Genomic DNA, 24,342 nt, shown 5'->3' with positions numbered 1-24,342 from the left:
CTAGGACGACGAAGCTCCCTGATTGGCCCTCGAGGCCTGAACTGGCTATGCTGGCTAAAAACTCTATGTCTGCCTCGAACCAGACGCACCCGATGTGGCACTCAACTGCGGGCAAAACCTCTTCAGGTGCCCCACCTGACCACACTGGTAACAAGAGAGCGGCTGGCCTCTGCCCTGACTCTGGCTCTGAGGTCGAGCCGAAGATGAAGCAGCTCTCTGACCTCCTCTCGTCTGCGGGCAAGCGGGAGACTTGTGACCCAGCTGGCTACATTTGTAACAAGTAATGTCTCCCTAACTGCCTCTCCTAGAGCCTACACTCGGCACTGGAAAGGTAGATCTAGCAAAAGCTCCTTGAGACTGCTAAGGGTTAGCACCCCTCTGTCTCCTGTCATCACCCTGGCCGTCCTGACTCATCTTGGAGCCCCTCAACCTCTCCTCCTCCTCACGCATCATAATCTCCATATGGGCCGCAACATCTACAAGGTGCCTATACTCCCGAGTCATAGACCCCCCAACTCTCATCTTGAGCCTGTGCCTCAATTTCTTCTCAAATTCTAGACAACGGCGTTCCTCAGACGCCACAAGATCAGGCGCAAACCAGGATAAACTAGTAAATGCAGCCTCAAACTCGACCACTGAAGAACTCAGCTGCAAAAGCTGGTAGAACTGATCTCTCAACTTCTCCCTAACAGCGAGAGACAGAAACTTCTCCTGGAAAGCATCTACAAAGGCCTCCCAAGTGCCACCAATACGACCCCTCATGAACTTCCACCACTGACCCGCATCCCCCCTTAGCTGGAAAGATGCCAAGGTCGCTTTCAAAGCCCCATCTTCAATGCCAAGCATTCTCAAACGTCTTTGTCATCTGCTCCAGCCACTCATCAGCCTTAAGTGGCTCTTTCAGATCCCCCAAAAACTCATCCGGATTAGACCGAAAAAACTCCCTCTTCAGAAAGGAAGGCCCTGCATCAGTAACCTGTGGCTGAACTGGATTCTCAGCTCTGAGAATGCCCATGGATTCCCTAAAAGCTCATGCTATCTCGCGGGCTAAGACACCCATGACCTGTTGACCCACTGGCTCGGCCATATTGGCCTGACCAACTCCCTCCTGCTGCACTGGAATCTCGTCCGGTATAGGCATCTCCTGTCTGCCACGCCTACCACGCCTACCACCACGTCCTCGTCCTGACATCCTAATAAAGGTAACGAAGAACATTAGCACATTAACAAATGTGCCGAAGCTATTTCACTCGCGTCCTAATGCATGGACAATAGTAATTCATTCCACGTAAGCACATAATCACACAAGCACTTACGAATTTCATTCCTGGATAGTGATAGTCCTGAGGCCTTACTAGAGTTCCGGTTAGAAACAACATTGATCATGTGCTTTTCCAACAAGACTCTCAGAAACCCAAGGATTCAATCAACATCCTAGAACTACATTCCATACCCATATAGTCACATAAGCATGTTATCAAATAAACACATAATATTACATCTAAGTCTCTAACAAGCGAGACGAACCCATTGTGGTACTAACCACTTCCCGCGTACCCAAAGTATTCGAACCCGGTACGCTCTGATACCAAGTTGTAACACCCTCAAAATAACACATAAAACCCAACAATCTTGACATGCATAGATATAAAAGAAATAAACATCTTTCCATTCATCAGAGTAGTTAAGTACAAAAGCATTATATGTTGACAACAAAAGTAAATGCCCTATGGGCTTACAACTTTCCAAGCCAACACTTGGTCACAAAAGAGAGTACTAACTCAATTACAAAGTAAGCCCTTGGCTTGATTTACATGTAATACACAAAAGATAACACAAAAATTCTGTCAGCCTCTAGCCTCCTAAGCTATGTCCTTGGAGGTGGCATATCATCTATACCTGAAAATGATGTCCCATATAGGGCGAGCCACAGCCCAGTGGAAATATACTAAACCAAATATGAACAATGACTAAAATAATAGCATTTGATAGATGGTTAACACTTATAAACCATTTTATATCACAATACAGTTCCATGACAATCATGTCCATGTTACAATCCATTTTCCTGTACTTATCAAGTCATTCCAATGAGACTATATCTCACATTAAAACACTTCCTTGATTCAGCATTCAAATGAGTTTACAACTCACAATTAAAACACTTCCATGCCTCAATAAATACACATGTTCGTTGTATTAACACTTCCATTTAATACACATATTTGCTGTATTAACACTTCAATCTGATACACGTATTTGCTGTATCAATGGAGTCCATCCCCTATCTTCTCTCAAACAGGTTTGCGAGTCCATCCCCTATCTTCCCACAAACCATGGAGTACATCCCCTATCTCCTCCCACACAATACACATATTCCAAGTATATAAGTAATTATCATATACAAGGATCAATCAATACACATATTTGATGTATTATTTCAACTATCATATTCAATGACATATTCAATGTGATTAGTTTCGATTTTCCCTAATCAACATGCAGTGTCTACAACAATCAAGACTATCCTCCACCGATAGCCCAAAGCAGATATTTCTAAACAGAACATAAATGCATAAACAGATATAATATCAACATTTTTATAGGTGAGTGATAAATTAATCCAACTACACCATTTAATCTCATAATTTCCCAATTTCATTATTCTCAACTCAATTTCTCATTTTCCCAAATTAATTATACCAATTAACTTATCAAAATAATTAGGGCATTCTCCCATATTTCACATATCAACCCTAAGGTTTGATTTCACCAATCTAACAACAATAATTCCATTTTTCAACAACTCACATTCACATAGGTTTTAATATTTGAAAACTCCTCTTTTGTTAATTACATAACAAACCCTAACTTTCTCAATATTACCCAATATTGCCAACTATTCAAAATGACCAAAATTAAAGACAAAACCCATAAGATGGAGTAGGGTATCCCTACCTCGAAATGAAGAGCTCAAATGGAGGAGATGACCAAAATCCAAAGTGCTCCAAATCCCTAAATTTTCAGATTAAAACAAAGCTCACACCACCATCGATCTTTCTTACAAAGAACCTAGGGTAGAAACACTCAAGAACTAGATCAATCCCTAGAGAGAAGGTATTTAGAGAGAGAGAATGGACGAATCTAGGGTTTTGAAATCAAAAGAGATGAAAAAGTGAAGTGTTTACCCGCTGCTGTCTACTGATATAACACAGGCTCGCTCGAGCGAAGAAGTGGTCGCTCGAGCGACCAGACACAAGAAACCCTCACTCGAGCGTAGGAAGCCTCGCTCAAGCCAACAATGCGAAGCTTCAGGTCTGTAACCCAGAAGCACGCTCGAGCGACAGAATTCTCGCTCGAGCGAAGAAACTCAAAACATACACCTCGCTCGCTCGAGCGAAGGAAAGCTCGCTCGAGCCAAGAAATGCAACTCTCAGGTCCAAACCCAAACGCAGTCACACGCTCGAGCGAAGGAACCCTGGCTCGAGCGAATAAGCCAAAACACAGAGCTCGCTCGAGCGACAAAGTGCTCGCTTGAGCGAAGGACCAAAATTCTGGGCAGCAACCATTTGCTCCCAATCACTCCCAACATGTAACAAACCTGCCTAACACATCCTATAACTCAAAAGTAAGGAATTAAAGGATAACAACAAGATATATACAACAACAAGATCCACGGAACCTAAGTCCGGATACAACAACCAAATGGAGGAAGACCGGGATCGCTATAACCAAAGACACAAAAGTGTAAACCAAAGCATAGAATTTCCCTATATTATATAGATACATATCTCATAATATTTATAAGGGAATTCTATATAACGCTTTAAAAAATGATGTATTATATGCCTGAATTTTTGTGGTCTTTAGTTGTAACGCCCCTAAAATAATAACAATAAACCCATCAGGTAAGACATGCATTTACATTTAAACTAACTGCATTCCTTTCATTCATTAGAATTCCAAGACATAAGTATTACATGTTAACCTCATAACAAAATGCCCTACGGGCTTACAGCTTTCCAAGTTAATACTTGGTTACAACAAAGAGTTCTAACTCGTTTACACATTAAGCCCTTGGCTTGAAATTACATGTAATACATCAACAGTAAAACGACAAAGCTATGTCCGCCACTAGCCTCCCAGCTATGTCCTTGGAGGTGGCATGCTTCCTGTACCTGAAAATGATATTCCCGTATAGGGTGAGCCACAGCCCAGTAGAAATACACTAAACCAACCATGGACAATGACTAAAACATTAGCAATTGATAGTTGGTCAACACTAATTCAATCACATAAATTACATATTTATGTTAACGACTTACAAGTCCCAATTACTTTTCATTTTCCCTTTTTCAACAGATAAGCATGCTAGCTCTATCATCATTTCCACAGATATGTATAAAAACTATATCTCACATTCAGATAAGCATAAAAGCTATATCCACATTCTCAACAGATATGTATATCAACAATATCCACAGATAAGCATACAAGCTGTATCCACACTTCACAACAGATATGTATATCAACAATATCCACAGATAAGCATACAAGCTGTATCCACACTTCACTTCACAAAGATAAGCATATGAGCTCTATCTTCACTTCTCTAGACAAGCATATGAGCTCTGTCTACGGAGTACATCCCCTATCTCCTCCAAATACCTATCCGGTTTAGAGGTCCATCCCCTATCTTCCCCTAAACCGCGGAGTACATCCCCTATCTCCTCCTCTACACATAACGCATACAAACACATTGGTTCTATATACAATCACACAATACAAACAATTAATGTATTCTAGCAACTGTCAAGTTCCATAACACATTCCATTGATTAGTCTCAGTTTGCCTAATCAACATACATTGTCTACAACAATCACGACTATCCTCCACTGATAGCCCAAAGCAGTTATTTCTAAAACAGAAAATAAATGCACAAATGGATATTCAATCAACATTTCATTTCCTCATTTCTCATCAATTAATTATCCCAATTAATTAAACAATGTAATTAGGCCATTTTCCATAATTACTATTTCAACCCTTAGGTCCCATTTTCATCAATGATTCAACAATCATTCCATTTTCTTCATGCCAAACATGCATCTAGGTTTATTATGAATGAAACCCCAACCTTTGTAAAATTACACAAAAGCCCCAAACTTTCACAAAATTACCCAACCAAGCCCAACATCTCAAAATACCAAAATTTAAAGACAAAACCCATAGAGAGGAGTAGGTTATCCCTACCTCAAATTCGGAGTCCCAAAGGAGAAGACGACAAAACCCAATGTGCTCCAAAACCCGAGATTTTCAGATTAAAATGAAGCCCTCGACGATCAACAACTTTTTTGTAAAGGCCAAAGGCGAGCAAATCACTCCTACTAGATCAAAACCTAGAGAGAAGGTAGTATCTAGAGTGAGAGGCTCAACAATGGTGTTTTTGGAAAAGTAAGAGAGAGAAGAGAAAGTGAAAAAGTGATTTGAAAAGTCACAATTTCGGGACTTAACCCAGTCTTCCGCTCGAGCGTAAAACACCCCGCTCGAGCGTCCACTCACAGACTTCCGCTCGAGCGGCCAACCTCCCGCTCGAGCGCAGAATGCACTCGCCCAGCACTTTTGCAGAACCAGGCCTCCGCTCGAGCTCCCAACCCTACGCTCGAGCTCACAACACTGCACAACAAGATACTGGATGGACGTAATCTACGCTCGAGCGCCAACACCTCCGCTCGAGCGTACAGGCCAAAAATCTGGGCAACTAGTTTTGGTTTCTAAACTCAACCAACCTGTAACAAACCCGCTCAACACATCCTATAACTCACATACAAAGTAAGAAAGGATGTAAACAAGATAATAAACAACTACCAACATCTACGGACACATGTCCGGATCACTATACAACAAGGGTAAACCTGGGATCGCTATAACCTCCCCCCCTTAAAGAATTTCGTCCCCGAAATTAAGCACAAGTTTTCAAAACAAGTTTTCTTCCATTTTAAACAATGTTACATTATAACATTCAACAATTCGACCCATTACCGGTCATCCCATCCCTTAAACAAGAGACATATCACAATATGTAAACAACATATGTATTTTCAACATGCATCAACATTATGCACTATCTTTCCAATTTCAACAATATATTCAACACATATAGTGTCACATTCAACTTCCATATGAGGCAAGTTCCAAACATACTTCCAACAACTAAAACATTTTCAATGTTTCACAACTTAAGACATATATAAATCACAACTTAAGACATATATAAAAGTTCTTAAGTTTAACAAAATGTAAAATTTAAATACAAGATTACATATCAACAAACAAGTCCGGATATTTCTCTCGGACTTCCAACTCACGTTCCCAAGTGGCTTCCTCCACTCCGTGATGTTTCCACAAGACTTTCACCAAAGGAATGGTCTTGCCACGCAGGACCTGATCCCGCCTATCCAAGACTCGAACCGGTCTCTCCTCATACGAGGCATCCTCATCTACCTCTAAATCGCTCCAATCCAGCACATGTGATGGATCTGGCTCATACTTCCGAAGCATACTCACATGAAACACGTCATGCACCCCGGACAACTGCGGCGGTAAGGCTAACCGATAAGCAACCTCACCTATCCTTTCAAGGATCTCAAAAGGACCAATAAACCGAGGGGATAACTTCCCACTCTTCCCAAACCTCATCAAGCCTCGTCGAGGTGATATCTTCAGAAAGACATGATCACCTACCTCAAACGCCAAAGGTCTCCTCCTACGGTCGGCATAACTCTTTTGTCGACTCTGGGCTGTAACAAGCCTCTTACGGATAAGCTCAACTTTCTCCGTCGTCTCCCTAACCAACTCCGGACCCAACAAAGGTGCATCGCCCACCTCGGCCCAACAAACTGGAGACCTACACGGTCGGCCATACAAGGCCTCAAACGGTGCCATACCGATGCTAGACTGAAAACTGTTGTTGTAGGCAAACTCTACCAATGGCAAGTGCCTCTCCCACGTCCCACCGAAGTCCAGGACACAACCCCGAAGCATATCCTCGAGGATCTGAATAGTACGCTCGGACTGCCCGTCAGTCTGAGGATGATAAGCCGTACTAAAGGTCAACTTAGTGCCCAAGGCACTCTGCAAACTCTGCCACAACCTAGCAGTAAAACGAGGATCTCTATCTGAGACGATCGTCACTGGGACCCCGTGCAATCTCACTACGTCCCGAATATACAAATCGGCAAGATGATCTACCGAATCTCTCACGCGCATAGGAATAAAGTGCGCCGACTTAGTCAACCGGTCTACAACCACCCAAATAGCATCACTACCCCGCTGAGTCCTCGGAAGACCCACAACGAAGTCCATAGTGACATGCTCCCACTTCCACTCGGCAATAGGCAAGGGTTGCAACAAACCCGCTGGCCTCTGATGCTCGGCCTTCACTTGCTGGCAAGTAAGGCACTTCGATACGAAAACAGCCACATCTCTTTTCATACCCCGCCACCAAAACTGGCGACCCAAATCCTGATATATCTTAGTGCCTCCCGGATGCACCGCAAGGCGCGAATGATGAAACTCTCGGAGTACTTCCTCTCGGCAAGACTCCGGTACAAACAAACGGTCTCGGTATCTCACACTCAGGTCGGGATATACCGTCAAACCCTTCTCAACTTTCCCACTGGAGATCTTTTCTCGGATGGATTCTACCTCAAGGTCACCTCTCTGTGCCTCTAACACTCTAATCACAAGTGCAGGCTGCGCAACAACAGAAAACAAGGCCGCAGCCTCGACAGATTCGCCCAGTAGCAAATCAAACTCGCCAAGTGCTCCCAACATCACCCATTCCCGGGTGGCTATACAAGCTACATCACTAATGGTTTTCCTACTAAGGGCATCGGCCACAACATTGGCCTTTCCCGGATGATAATGTAACTCAAAATCATAATCCTCGATGAACTCCATCCATCTCCTCTGCCTCAAATTCAAGTCTCTCTGTGTAAACAGATACTTCAAACTCTTATGATCCGAGAATACCTCGAACCTTTCACCATAAAGGTAGTGCCTCCAGATTTTCAAGGCAAAGATTACAGCTGCTAACTCTAGGTCATGTGTGGGGTAATTCTTCTCGTGTATTTTCAACTGACGTGAGCCATAAGCTACCACTTTTCCCTCTTGCATCAACACACAACCCAAACCTTCTCGTGAGGCATCACAATAAACCGCATAACCCAACCCTCTCTCCGGAATAATCAACACCGGAGCGGTGGTCAATCTAATTTTCAACTCTTGGAACGACTTTTCACAAGTCTCACTCCACACAAACTTGACTCCCTTCCGAGTCAGTCTAGTCAACGGTGACGCTAACCTGGAGAAATCTTTCACAAACCGACGGTAATACCCAGCTAATCCCAGAAAACTGCGGATCTCAAACACACTCTTAGGCTGTGCCCAATCTTGCACTGCCTCAACCTTGGATGTATCAACAGACACCCCTTCCCCGGATACCACGTGGCCTAAGAATTTGACTTCCCTCAGCCAGAACTCACACTTCCCAAACTTGGCATACAGCCTATGGGCTCTAAGTAACTCAAGCACCACTCTCAAGTGTGCCTCGTGCTCCTCCTCAGAAGGCGAATAGATAAGGATATCGTCCACAAAAACAACCACAAATCGGTCTAAGAACTCCCGGAAAATCCGGTTCATCAAGTCCATAAAGACTGCCGGTGCATTGGTAAGCCCGAATGGCATCACCAGAAACTCGTAATGGCCATACCGCGTACGGAATGCCGTCTTAGGAACATCTTCCTCCCTGACCCTCAACTGATGGTAACCCGATCTCAAGTCTATCTTAGAGAAACAACGGGAACCCTTCAATTGATCAAACAAATCATCTATACGGGGCATAGGATACTTATTCTTAACCGTAGCCCGATTCAACTTCCGGTAGTCTATACACAATCTCAAGGCACCATCTTTCTTTTTAACAAAGAGTGCCGGTGCTCCCCACGGTGAAACACTAGGGCGAACAAAGCCCTTATCGAGCAATTCCTGGAGCTGAACTTTCAACTCAACCAACTCTGCTGGAGCAAAACGGTAAGGTGCCATAGAAATCGGCGCCGTACCAGGCACTAAATCAATAGAGAACTCTATCTCTCGGTGAGGTGGCAAACTAACAAGATCTTCGGGAAAAACATCCGAATACTCACAAACCACCCTCGGCAATACATGCTGGGTTTCACCACTCCCACCACTCTCAAAGCTAGCAAGTAGACTACTAAGCTCACTTCGCCCTCGCGAATCATACCCCGGTGGCAAAACACTACCAACCCGGTCTCCCAAGAAATGGAACCACTCCCCGCTCAAGGTACACAATGTAACCCTCTGGCGGTAGCAATCAATAACAGCCCGGTATGACGATAACCAGTCCATACCCAAAATAACATCAAAACCCTTCATGGGCATGACAACAAACGGAAAAGGAAGCCTATAATCGGCGACCTCTATAGCACATCCTCTAACACCCTGTTTCAGAATCAACTCACCACCCAAAGGCGATACCACACAAATAGGAGATGCTAACTGTGCTAACTCCAATTCCAAAACAGATGCAAATGCAGCAGATACAAAAGAATGAGATGCACCCGTGTCTATCAACACATTAGCAACTGAGTTGCAAAACAGAAAAGTACCTCTCACTACTGATGGAGCCGGTACTAAATCCTGCGCGGTAACAGCATACACGCGCCCCGTAGGCCCCTGGTCTACCTGCTCACCTCTCGGAGCAAAAGACTGCTGCACAGACTGGGATGACGAAACTCCCGGATTGGCCCTCGAGGCCTGCACAGACTGAGCTGGCTGAAAACCCTGCGTCTGCATAGAACCAGACGCTCCCGAAGTGGCACTCAACTGTGGGCAAAACCTCTTCATGTGCCCAGGTTGTCCACACTGATAACAAATCAAGAGCTGCCCCCTGCCCAAACTCTGACTCGGCGGTCTAGCTGAAGAAGAAGCAGCTTTCTGACCCCCACCCTTCTGCGGGCAAACAGAAACCTTGTGACCCAACTGGCCACACTTGTAACAAGTGAATTCTCCCTGACTGCCTCTCCCCGAGCCTACACTAGGCACTGGAAAGGTCGATCTAGAGACTGCACCCTGAGACTGCTGAGGGTTAGAACCCCTCTGCCTCCTGCCATCACTCTGACTATCCTGGCTCCTCTTGGAGCCTCTCTGACCCTCATCCTCCTCCTGCATCATAAGCTCCATATGAGCTGCAGCATCCACTAGGTGTCTATACTCTCGAATATAAGACCCACCAACTCTCAACTTGAGGCCCCGCCTCAACTTCCGCTCAAACTCATAGCAACGGCGTTCCTCAGACGCCACCAGTTCAGGTGCAAACCTAGACAGACTGGTAAAAGTAGCCTCAAACTCGGCCACTGACAAGCCCTGCTGATTAAGCCGGCTAAACTGATCCCTCAGCTTCTCCCTAGCTGCTGCTGATAGAAACCTCTCCTGAAAAGCATTCACAAACGCCTCCCAAGTACCACCAACACGAGCTTTCTCGTATTTCCACCATTGACCCGCATCTCCCTTCAGTTGGAAGGATGCCAAGGTCACTTTCAGTGCTCCGTCCTCGATGCCAAGCATCTCAAACGTCTTCGTTGTCTGTTCGAGCCATTCATCTGCCTTAAGCGGCTCTTTAGGATCCCCGATAAACTCGTCCGGATTACACCGGAAGAACTCCCTCTTCAAGAAGGAAGGCCCTGTCTCAGCTGCCTGATTCCCAGCTCTAAGAATACCCAAAGCTCCCGCTATCTCTCTGGCCAAGGCACCCATAGCCTGTTGACCCACTGGCTCGGCCACATTGGCCTGCCCAACTCCCTCCTGCACTGCCGGAATCTCACCCTGTAACGGTACTTCCTGCCTCGCAGGTCTACCACGCCTAGCACCTCTTCCTCGTCCTGACATCCTAATAAAGGCAACACAGAACGTTAGCACATTCATAAATGTGCCGAAACTAAACACTCACGTCCTAGTGCATGGACAACCGTAATTCACTCCACATAAGCACATAAACACATAAGCACTTACGAACTTCATTTCCGGATAATGATAGTCCCGAGACGTTACTAGAGTTCCGGTTAGAAACAGCATTGATCAAGTGCTTTTCCAACAAGACTCCCAGAAACTCAAGGATCCAATCAATATCCCAGAAATTAAATCCCATACCCACATAGTCACATAAGCATGTTAGCATTTAAGCACATAGCATATGATACTACATCTAAGTCTCTATCAAGCGAGACAAACCCATTGTGATCCTAATCACTTCCCACGTACCCAAAGTATTCGAACCCGGTACGCTCTGATACCAAGTTGTAACGCCCCTAAAATAATAACAATAAACCCATCAGGTAAGACATGCATTTACATTTAAACTAACTGCATTCCTTTCATTCATTAGAATTCCAAGACATAAGTATTACATGTTAACCTCATAACAAAATGCCCTACGGGCTTACAGCTTTCCAAGTTAATACTTGGTTACAACAAAGAGTTCTAACTCGTTTACACATTAAGCCCTTGGCTTGAAATTACATGTAATACATCAACAGTAAAACGACAAAGCTATGTCCGCCACTAGCCTCCCAGCTATGTCCTTGGAGGTGGCATGCTTCTTGTACCTGAAAATGATATTCCCGTATAGGGTGAGCCACAGCCCAGTAGAAATACACTAAACCAACCATGGACAATGACTAAAACATTAGCAATTGATAGTTGGTCAACACTAATTCAATCACATAAATTACATATTTATGTTAACGACTTACAAGTCCCAATTACTTTTCATTTTCCCTTTTTCAACAGATAAGCATGCTAGCTCTATCATCATTTCCACAGATATGTATAAAAACTATATCTCACATTCAGATAAGCATAAAAGCTATATCCACATTCTCAACAGATATGTATATCAACAATATCCACAGATAAGCATACAAGCTGTATCCACACTTCACAACAGATATGTATATCAACAATATCCACAGATAAGCATACAAGCTGTATCCACACTTCACTTCACAAAGATAAGCATATGAGCTCTATCTTCACTTCTCTAGACAAGCATATGAGCTCTGTCTACGGAGTACATCCCCTATCTCCTCCAAATACCTATCCGGTTTAGAGGTCCATCCCCTATCTTCCCCTAAACCGCGGAGTACATCCCCTATCTCCTCCTCTACACATAACGCATACAAACACATTGGTTCTATATACAATCACACAATACAAACAATTAATGTATTCTAGCAACTGTCAAGTTCCATAACACATTCCATTGATTAGTCTCAGTTTGCCTAATCAACATACATTGTCTACAACAATCACGACTATCCTCCACTGATAGCCCAAAGCAGTTATTTCTAAAACAGAAAATAAATGCACAAATGGATATTCAATCAACATTTCATTTCCTCATTTCTCATCAATTAATTATCCCAATTAATTAAACAATGTAATTAGGCCATTTTCCATAATTACTATTTCAACCCTTAGGTCCCATTTTCATCAATGATTCAACAATCATTCCATTTTCTTCATGCCAAACATGCATCTAGGTTTATTATGAATGAAACCCCAACCTTTGTAAAATTACACAAAAGCCCCAAACTTTCACAAAATTACCCAACCAAGCCCAACATCTCAAAATACCAAAATTTAAAGACAAAACCCATAGAGAGGAGTAGGTTATCCCTACCTCAAATTCGGAGTCCCAAAGGAGAAGACGACAAAACCCAATGTGCTCCAAAACCCGAGATTTTCAGATTAAAATGAAGCCCTCGACGATCAACAACTTTTTTGTAAAGGCCAAAGGCGAGCAAATCACTCCTACTAGATCAAAACCTAGAGAGAAGGTAGTATCTAGAGTGAGAGGCTCAACAATGGTGTTTTTGGAAAAGTAAGAGAGAGAAGAGAAAGTGAAAAAGTGATTTGAAAAGTCACAATTTCGGGACTTAACCCAGTCTTCCGCTCGAGCGTAAAACACCCCGCTCGAGCGTCCACTCACAGACTTCCGCTCGAGCGGCCAACCTCCCGCTCGAGCGCAGAATGCACTCGCCCAGCACTTTTGCAGAACCAGGCCTCCGCTCGAGCTCCCAACCCTACGCTCGAGCTCACAACACTGCACAACAAGATACTGGATGGACGTAATCTACGCTCGAGCGCCAACACCTCCGCTCGAGCGTACAGGCCAAAAATCTGGGCAACTAGTTTTGGTTTCTAAACTCAACCAACCTGTAACAAACCCGCTCAACACATCCTATAACTCACATACAAAGTAAGAAAGGATGTAAACAAGATAATAAACAACTACCAACATCTACGGACACATGTCCGGATCACTATACAACAAGGGTAAACCTGGGATCGCTATAACTTAGTTATAACTCATTTAGTTATAATTACTTATAGATGTTATTTTGGTTATAATCAAAGAAATCTTTGATAATACCTCAAGTGATATTTGATTATGATGCATTTTAGTGTTGGTTATAACTCATAATGATGGCTATAATTTAGTTATAACTTACTGTAATTATTATTTGGGTTTAAGCGGAGAATTTATTGGTTATATCTAAAGTGAGATTTAACTATGATTTATTATGGTCCTTCTGCTTATGACTGAAAGTTTATATTAAAATCACAAACAATATCTTAACTTTTTTTGAGGACAAAATAGCATATTGTAACGCCCCGAAACAATTCAACATGAACTATCCACACTAAGGAACAATTCACAAAACAATAACAATAATCCTTCCATCTTCACATATTTAATCAATGAGTTTGATACAAAGTTCCACATGCGGTATACATTCAACGAAACAAAAGAATACATGAATCTATAACATGTGAAGCATCAAGTCTCAAAATAATAAAAGACCCTTAAGGGCTTACATCTTCCAAGGCAATAGCCCGGTTACACAAAATGGTCTCTCAGACCCATACACATTAGCCCTTGGCCTTATAAGTTTACAACAACAGGAAAGAGCTGTCTACTCTTTTCAAAAATATCCGCGCCGTCAGTTTGGCGGGATCACCACATCTTTACCTGCACCAAATCCCATAGGGGTGAGCATAAAGCCCAATAGAGAAATCCCTAACAAAGTATATACATTTATGCAACTCCCAAAGTAAAATGCATATGCGATGCCATGTAATGTCTTTATATCCAAGAACTTCATTTCAATGCTCAATCTTGAAAATCATCATGTTAACAATAGTATTTCACAATCTCAATAATGTCAGAACTTCCATTTCCTTTTAAACAGTAGGGGTAGTAAATACGACACTGGTAATCCCCAGGCTGATGTCTGCAAGTAGACTCTACAAGTACAACCAAACTGTCATTTTTACCGGTATTAACCGGAAGGCTCGACACCTATCCGCCTGGTTTTCTGGTCTTTCACCATGGACACTCAGGCCAACTTATCAAATTTAACTACACCCCCTATCTGGACTTACCACGTATTTACCCCATAACACAATTTATAATTCTCTTTATCACATCATTCTCTTTCATGAAATAAACTCCATTACTTTAGATTTACAATGCATAATAATAAATTAGATGTGAATGCAATGCTTAGATGTTTCCCTACCTCATAGCCATAACCATTTCCCTTTTTTACATATTATTTCACGAATGATCAAATACCATCAACACAACAACAATTTCTCATCATGTACCATTCCTAACAATTCGGTACCTTCAAGATTTCATGTGATACTTCAAACACCAATTTCCATTTCTCATAACCTATGGTGCACAACAATTTCTATTTCACAACCATACATGTTCATTCATTCAACAATAGTTTTGTTTTAAAACAATACTTTTCCATTCTCATGTATCAACAAGATTACCAAAAAAAAAAAAAAACACATCATGATAGCTACACCCGTTTTTATTTTCTTCAACACAAGAACAATGGGTAAACCCATAGGCTTCTCCATATTTTAAACAAAAATCCCAAAATTTTCTAGGGTTTTATATCAAAAACCCAATACAATTACCTCTCATCTTTTGAAAGGGTTTTCTTTCAAGACCTTAACCCTCCTATTGTGTGAGTTAAAAACCTCAAGAAAAGAGTTTAGGAAAAGAGAGGGAGGGAGAGATCAAACCCACATTTAAAACCCTAGCTTTTATGAGACAAGACCAACCTTCAATATATTTAATGAAATCTTAAAATCAATAAAATCCAACATAAATATATATATAACTCAAGGAAATTTCCCTACCTCAAAGCTTTGAAGAGGATGAGAGGTGAAACCCTAGAATCAAGAGATGAGAGAGGGAGAGAGCTTGGATTTCCACCACCAAGTGAAGCTCTAGTTTGATCTTCAAGATTAGAGGAAGATGATGATCCTAAGCTCAAGAAATCACAAGGAAATCAAGGGTTTTGATCTTGCTTGAGGTTGGAATGTAGAGAGAAGGGAGAGGAATTTATTTTTAGAGAGAGAGAGATACATCCAAATGATATACAAACAGCCCCAAAGAAGATAAAAAAAATAGAGTTTTCGGGCTGCCCTCTCCCGCACGTGCGGCACTGATCCCCACACGTGTGGCTGGTCCCGCACCTACCCTCCGCACCTACAATTTATATAGTGTGCTCCCAGCCAACCACCCCTCTTCCTGCACGTACGGCCCAACCCCACACGTGCGGCCCTGAGCCCCCGCACGTGCGGCCCTGGCCCAGCAACCCAGCAGATTTTCGGTTCACTCCCGAGCACTTCGGACCTGACCCCACGCTCTCCGGAACTAATGAAAATCGATACCGAACAAGACAAGAATAAAATAAAATAAAAATTCAATTGAGAGCGTCCCCCAAACGTTTCAAACCCAACGAGAGCCAAAAGAGAATGACACCAAAAACAAGGAAGAAGAAAGAGAGAAAAAGAGACCCTGTCATCACACCTATGATATTAATTAATCTGCAAAATGTTTTCTTACATCAGTTGCGAGGTAGTGTGCAGATTGAACGACCTCTCTGTCTACCTTTTCTAGAGCAACAAAGTCAAAACCTCTACTACAGTGCATAATATCACTTAAAATAGATTGCATGTGGTACACTCCAAAATAGGAATGTTTATTGTAGAAGGTCTTTTTATTTGGCATGTTTGGCACAGCTGGTAAGCTAAAAGTTTTTTTTGGATGGGTAATAAGCTAAAAGTTGATAACAAATAAATAAATAAATAAAACACCCCCTCCTCCATCTCGTAAATAGTCTTCTTTTGTTTTTAGTTTATTGAAATTGTTTCGGTTATGTAATACATAAATAAAAGGTTCACTAAATAATCTAACACATTTTTTAAATAAATAAATATATATATATATATATATTGTAAATAACTCAAATAATCTATACCAAATACCCTAGTATAATATTGCTAAATTCCTGACACTAACAACTTTTTAATGTATATTTATATATATATCTAGACAAGTAATTGATAAAATCATTGGCAGCCAGCAAACCTTTTTCCTATTAGGACACTCTCTGCTACCTTGGTGCAACTTGAGTTCAGGTTAACTCTGTTACTGTAGGCCGTGTTAAAAAATCATGAATTTATGGAGGGATTGTGGATTCAAATAATAAAAAATGAAAAAAAAATAAGAAGAAAATGAAGTAAAATAAACTAAATTTATTTATTTATTTATTTTTGTTTTTTGTTTTTTCTCTTGATAAATATGCTATGTAGAAATTTAATCATTCCAATAATAATAATAAAACACATAACACAAGATATACATGATACATTCTAGTCCTCTGCCTTCATTAAAATAAAATAAAAACTCCTGATAGTAAATCAGAACATATAGCATAATAGATATCTCACAACAAAATTCAAAATCGAAACACAATGTTAAGATTTGAGTCCCTTTATTAAAAATTTCCTGAAAAAGAAAACTAATCAAAAGGTACCTATATATATTAATTCAATAAGAGAAATTATTTGAATTTTTATTTTATTCTTCGCAAATCGCTTCTCAAATGCAAAATCTAAAAGTCCATATTAAAATTAAAAAATTTTGAATTTTGTTTTCTTAAATGATTAAATTCAAAATGCTTTTTGTAATTATAAAATCTCCATGCATCTTCCAATAATTTTTTTTTTGTATATTTTGTTTTACTTTTACTCCATCAATATTTTGGTGTGCAGTTATATATGATCGAGTTCAAGTTGCTGAGATTGGAGTATGTTGGATAACCCTCCTACAGTCAATGGCAAACTTATTGTTTCTTGTAATAAGTTAAAAAGCAAAAAAATAAAAATAAATTGCAAAACTATTCCGCTACCTATATCTGTATAAGAAATGATACATATTTGTGTGTGTGTGTGTGTGTGTGTGAGTGTGAATATGTGCGGTAGCAATGTCATATTACTCTATCTTGCTGATGAGATAGAATTTGTATGATTTTGGAGGCTAGGTGTGCTAATTATGTGGGATATACACTTGCAGGGTATTTTATTTATTTATATATTTATTTTTTTTTTGGGATTTTATTATTATTATTTTATCAGCAAAAAAACACGAGCTATTGTGTTGGGATTTCATAATCATAATTCTATTGAAAGAAACATGGATGAACATGTTTTATAATTAGGATGGGTAAATTAGCTAGGCCTGGGAGAAATATCGTCAGTCCATGTTAGCTGAGACTCAACAAGGAGATTGGTAACAAATTTATCCATAAAAAAAAGATCTTAGAATGTGTTAGTGAATATGATATATATATTCACTGTATATGGGGAGTGCTGGGGGCTTATTGTGTATTTGGAACCCTAAAGTTTTCATGGTGTTAAGAGTGTTGTTGCAGCAAGCATTTCATAGTGCTCTTAGGTATGACTTCCGATCTTTTTGAGTGTGTGATTTCAAACATTTACGCACCCAATGATGTTGATAGTAGAGGTAAGTTGTGGGATACACTTGTAAGGATTAAAAATGATTTTCAAAAACCTTGGTGTGTTGGAGGGGATTTTAATGAAATCAAGCATTTATCTGAGAGAAGAGGACTATATAAAAGAGATAAGGGGATAAGAAAGTTTGGTAACTTAATTGAAAAAAATGGAATTGGATGATTTACCAACGGTAGGGAGAAGCTTTACATGGTGCAATTCACTTGATGGGAAGAGGTGGAGTAAGATTGATAAATTCTTAATTGATCCTAGGTGGCTGGAGAAGCTTAAGTTTGCATTGTGGGGTTTACCTAGGGATGTATCAGATCATTGCCCTATATTACTTGGGGAGAATGATAGGAATTGCGGTCCTAGACCATTTAGATTCTTGAATGCTCGGACCCTACATCCTAATTTCCTTAAAACAGTACAGAAATCTTGGGCAAACTCAAAGAATGATGGCTGGGCTACGTATAGATTTGTGAGGAAACTGAACTCTTTGAAGAGTGATCTAAAAAAATGAAAGGGTCACCAGCTTAAGATGGCAGAGGGTGAATTACATGATTTTGATTTGAGGGCTGAATCAAGAGAATTACTACCACAGGAGGTGTCAATGAGAAGGGAGGTTAGAAGTTTGGTTTGGAATTTGAGAGGGGAGGGGGGGAAAGAGAGGGTATAGTTGCAGAAGTCAAGATTGGAATGAACATTAAATGGTGATAAAAACACAAGGTTTTTCCATCTAATGCCTAACAAAAGATTCACCGAAAAGCTGGTGGATTCACTAGAGGTTGATGGGGTTAGAGTTGAGGTGCCTAATCACGTGAAACAGGAAGTGTTAAGGAACTTTTCTGTGTTGTTCAAAGAAGACTATGTATCAAGGCCAAAGTTAGTACGTTCTATGCCAACAGTGAGCAAATCAAATGTTGTGGAGATACTTGAAGTTAAGTTCTCTGATATGGAAGTTTGAGAAGTAGTTAAGAATTGTGATGGAAACAAAGCACCTGGGCAAGATGGGTTTAATTTGTCATGCATTTAGAAGTGCTGGAAGTTCATGAAGGGTGAGGTGATTCAATTTGTGAAGGAATTTCATTCTAATCAATGATTGTGGAAGGCTTGAATTGTTTATTTATAACTTTGATTCCTAAAAAGGATAGTCCCAATCGTTTGAGTTATTATATGCCGATTAGCACTTGAAGGGCTCAACATTCTATTAGAAAGGGCAAAGGAGATAGGGTTGTTAAAGGGTGCTTCTATTGAGCCATTTGAGTTGAAGCTTTCTCGTCTTCAGTTTGTAGACAATACTATAATCTTTTATGAAGCTGTGAAGGAGGAAATTATAGTTATTAATAGAATTCTTAAATTTTTTGAAGTGATATCAGGGCTTAAGATTAATTTTCACAAGAGCGTAGTGTGTGGTGTGGAAGTGTCTGATGAGAAGATCCAGGAGTTTGTATAGCGATCCCGGTTTTCCCTTCATTGTTTAATCGTATTTCAGACTCGGTTCCGTGGATGTATTGTTGTCTTTTTCTTGTTTCCATCCTTTACTCTTTGTATATGAGTCTTTGGTCGTGTTGGGTAGGTTTAAAAGAGGTTAGTTGTGTTTGGAAACCAAGGGTCGATGTCTATTTAATTCCAACTAGTGTCTATTAAATTTTCATAATGGTTCATTCAATTCGAATTAGTGATCCATTCATATTCCATTAGTGGGATTTTATGACAAACTTGTCCATTCATATTTCTAACTAGTGTTCATTTAATTCTAGTTAGTGTTCATTTAATGCTAGTTAGTGTTCATTTAATTCTAACTTGTCCTTTCATTTTCCAATTAATGGGCTTTAATAACAACCTTTCAATATCACTTGTTCATCTCCCTTTTGATTTCAAAACCCTAGAACCATCTTCTCTCTCTCCCAGCACACCTTCTCTCTAGGTTTTCATCTCCCTCTAGTGTAAATCTATACTAAGTCCTTTGTAAGAAAGGTAGAGTGGGTTGAGGGCTTCATTTTTAATCTGAAAGTTTGGCGATTTGGATTACTTTGGTTTTTGGCCTTCATCTTCTCCATTTGGTCTCTCCATTTGAGGTAGGGATTTCTTTGTTCCTTTTCAATACTCCGTCTATAGATAGACATGTGGTAGTTTTGTATTGCATGAAAATCATATCCGTGTTGGATTTGTTTGAAAATCATAAGGGGAACCTAGGGTTGGTTGTTTGAGAATGGTTTTGTTATCACTGACTGTGGTTTGGACTAATTAGAGAGTAAAATTAGCATGTTATTGTTGAAAGAAGAGAAAGCCCTAAATTATATTTTGATTTGGTAAAATAAAAAGGATTTACAGTTGAACAATGTTGGTAAAATTCTATTGTTAATATGAGTTGTGTAGAAGGTGTTAACAGTTAAGGGATTAATTATGGTATTGGGGTTATTTTGAAATGAACGTATTGAATCAAGTTGGGTTATGGCTTATTATCCATGGAATTGATTTTGTAAATGAAGAGAATGTAATTGGTTTTGTGAAAAGGGAAAAGTGTTTTTGGAATAAGTGATGGAACATGTTGACTTAAGAAAATTATGAAGTTGATCTTGAAAATGGTAAATGAAATGTTAACACTATGTGAGTCTCGGAAAATAAATTTGAGAATTAAACTATTGTATCATGAGTGTCGAATACACATATTTGGGGGTTTTATCCTTACCTATCGTACTAGTGTCGTTGTTGGGTTTAAGGTTTGCTTGAGAGTTGAGTCTCTTTTATTAGGTGTACTGAATACATGCATCTAGAGGTTTTGTCCTTGGTCATCGGTGGAGGATGACATTGGTGTGTTGAATTGTGATGTATGCGTTACACTTGTGTTGGTTAAACATTATTGAATAGTTTATGTGTATGTATTACACTTGTTATTGATGCTTTGTTGTATTGAGGAATTTGTATATGATAATTGTTTATATACATTCTGTTGTGTGGGAGGAGATAGGGGATGTACTCCACGGTTTAGGGGAAGATAGGGGATGGACCTCTAAATCGGAAACTGTTTGACATTGATACAGCACTACAGTGTGTATCATTTGTGAAGTATAGAAGTGTTTTTGTTTGATATAGATACAACACCAAAATGTGTATCATTTGTGAAGTATGGAAGTGTTTTTGTTTGAGATTGATACAGGACTAAAATGTGTATCTATTATAAGGTATGAAATGTTTAAAATGAGTTATTATCTCGCTTATCGCTTTGGCATATCCTTAGCTACTGTGCATATAGCCGGTAGAGCAGAGTTTTAATTGTTATCGTCAGTGTATCTGAGTATGTTATGGGTTGCGATGGTTACAGTTTTGAAAGGCTGAGCTGCCTCATTTGTGGATTATATACATGTTGATGACTTGTTATTTCCCTTTTATTTAAGGCATGCATGTATTGATATGAATGTATTAGGAACAAACCAAAATGCCATTTTGAGATTTTGGAAAGTGTGAAGGAAAGTGGGTATTTGTAAACATGTTTTCAAAAAAGGTCATTTTGTTGTAAGTACGGAAAATGGGGGAAGAGTAATGGGCTTGGTGAAATTGTTTTTTTTTAAAAAAAAAAAAAAAAAAAAACTGTTATAGTCATGAAAGTTTGGAAAAATGGGTAATTAAAAGGAAAGAAGGTGAACCGCTTATAGCGTTGAATGAAATGGCTGTTTTCGAGAAAAGTTCATACTTATGTATATTTTGTATAAACTGCCACATTACTATTCTAGTATGAGATTGAACATTCATGATCATAGCTATCTGTAAGTTGTTATTGTTGAGGATCATGTTGAGATCTCTACTGGACTATATGTTCATCCCACGTTGTTGAATCTTTTTCAGGTGATAGCCAGGATGTGCTACAAGGTTTTGGATCTTCTTATTTGTTGGCTACGGGGCCTCTTTTGTGTTGGCGGAATGCCATTTATGTAAAAGGGTTATACCCTTCTTCTTGACTTTTAATGATGTAAGCCCAAGGGCAATTTATTTAGTGTTCTCATGTTGTATTTACTTGCATACGAATGAGAGCAACGTTATTCACTTCTACAAGTTGAATATACGAGTTTATTTCCGCATGTTATCTCTGAAATGGAATTAAGTAAACGAAATTGGTAATACTTCGAGTAATAAAAAGTGGGGCGTGACAACTTGGTATCAGAGCGAGCCGGGTTTGAATACTTTGGGCTCGTGGGAAGTAGTTTTTACTACAGTGGGTTTGCTTCATGTGGTGAGGACGTTGCGTATAGTTAACATGAATGTTAGGACTTGTATGTTGCATTTATGTGGGCATGGGATTAAGTTTTCTGGATAGTACTCGTAGCCGGTGAACTTGCTTTGAGGTCCTCTTGGAAACACGCCTGATCAACGTGGTTTCTGATAGGAATTCCTTGAGAGTTCCGGGATGAGTGACTATCTTTATGGACTTGATTCGATTATGTGTTTAAATGTTTAAATGTTTATATGCAATAGAAATGTATGTTTAGGGTGGTAAGTGTATGCCTCGGGGAAGGCTGTTGTGTTGTGCAGTAAGTGTGGTTTTGTTTTTGGACTTTATAGGATGTCTACACGAGGGAGCATGAGATTTGTATCTCGGGTTAGAGGAAATGGTACCGGTGTGTTGATTAGTGTTTTGGGCTTTGCTAGTTAATGAGTTTGTTGTGATCCCATCAGTTATGTATTTGGGTGGTGTTCGTATTATGACTTGTTATCGGTTGGTGACTATGTGTGTGTGAAATGAGTTAGTGGTGTTATTGGTTATTGGGTATGGTTTGTGAGTGGGAAGAGAATTTCTTGAGTGGATGCTGACGGCAATCTTTGAAAGGAAAATCAGTTTGTGTCCTCGGATAACGAGGGTAGCATTGGTTAAAATTGTCATTTGTATTAGGGATTGGGTGATTGAGGTTGACCATGTCAGTCTTGAGTTTGAGGAGAAGGGCAGCCTTGCTATGTAGGCTTGGGGGTGAAGACTCCCTTAAAAGTAGCGTTGGTGTGGTTCGATTTTAGGAAATCCAGTGAGATTCCAAAATTTGGGGGTTTGTGTAGGGAACTCCGTGTTTGGGGTAAATGGTTTTGAGTGGCACATCAATGTGTCGTTTACTAAGTGTGGCGGTTTATTGAGTTGATTAGTCAACTTGTTGGCATCGGGTTTTGGTTGGCATTGGTCACCTTGAGGATAGTCGTGATTGTTGTAGACATTGCATGTGGATTAGGGAAAACTGAAACTAACCATATTGGTTAAGTCATTGATTTTGACTGTTGAATTAATACAGAAAATACGTGTATTGATTGTGTGTTGTATATGACAAGTGTTTGATTCATTGCATATGCATTTTGTTTGGGAGGAGATAGGGGATGTACTCCACGGTTTAGGGGAAGATAGGGGATGGACCTCTAAACCGGATTTTGTTTGGGAGGAGATAGGGGATGGACTCCATTAGCACCACTATATGTGTGCTTATTGATTTTTGGAAGTGTTTTTTTACATGTTGTTGATACAGCAAATTTGTGTATCAATTGAAGTATGGAAATGTTTATATATGAGTTGTAGTCTCATTTAATAGCTCGGCTAGGCAATGGGCCATGTTTATGATTTTAAATTGATTAAGTAAAGGAAGGTAGGATGAAATTCCAAAATCATGAATTTCTTATGCCTTATGTGTTGATAGCAAGGTTGTTATTTCTATTAACTATTATTATAGAAATGTTATGTTTTATGTTGGTTGTGGCATCACCGTGTGAGTGGTGGGTGTTATGTTGGAAATAGATTGGAACATAAATTCTTCCTAGTGTTTTGGCCTTCTAAGGGCGCTGTTAAAAAGGAAAATGTTGAGGATTTGATTTAATTTGAATGTTATGAGAATTTCCAAACGAGTAGTTTTTGGCAAATAAACTGGAGATGTTTATGTATTATGGGTTTATGAAAAATGTTTACAAAACTTTTGAGTTTCGCATGGAAAATGCAAAATTTAATTTTGAATGTCAACGTTGAAAATTTGATTATCTTCGAGAAATGTCTCATGAACAAAGAATGATTTTTCTTATATTTATGCAAAAGATTTGCTTTGATTGTCTTATGTGAAGTTATGAATGTTGAGTAGTGACATAGCTTGGAGCGCTAGTCGGGTGTTTTGGTGATTTGTTTCGGGAAGGGTTTGGTTTTGTTGAGGCTTTTGTGCCTGAGTGTTGCCTTTTGAAACGTGTTTCCTTGGTAAGCCCTTTCTTTTGTGAGAGTTAACCAGAGGTTTGTGGTGAGAATAGTTTCCTTTCTAAGTGCTCGGGTGTTGAGTGCTATGTGATTAGTTGGCCTTGTGTTTCTGGTGTACTCTTAATTTCGAGGACGAAATTCTTTAAGGAGGGGAGGTTATAGCGAT

The sequence above is a fragment of the Camellia sinensis genome, chromosome 7, assembly GCF_055761805.1.
Source record: "Camellia sinensis isolate YWXY chromosome 7, ASM5576180v1, whole genome shotgun sequence".
Taxonomy (NCBI): domain Eukaryota; kingdom Viridiplantae; phylum Streptophyta; class Magnoliopsida; order Ericales; family Theaceae; genus Camellia; species Camellia sinensis.
This window is presented reverse-complemented; position numbering follows the sequence as displayed.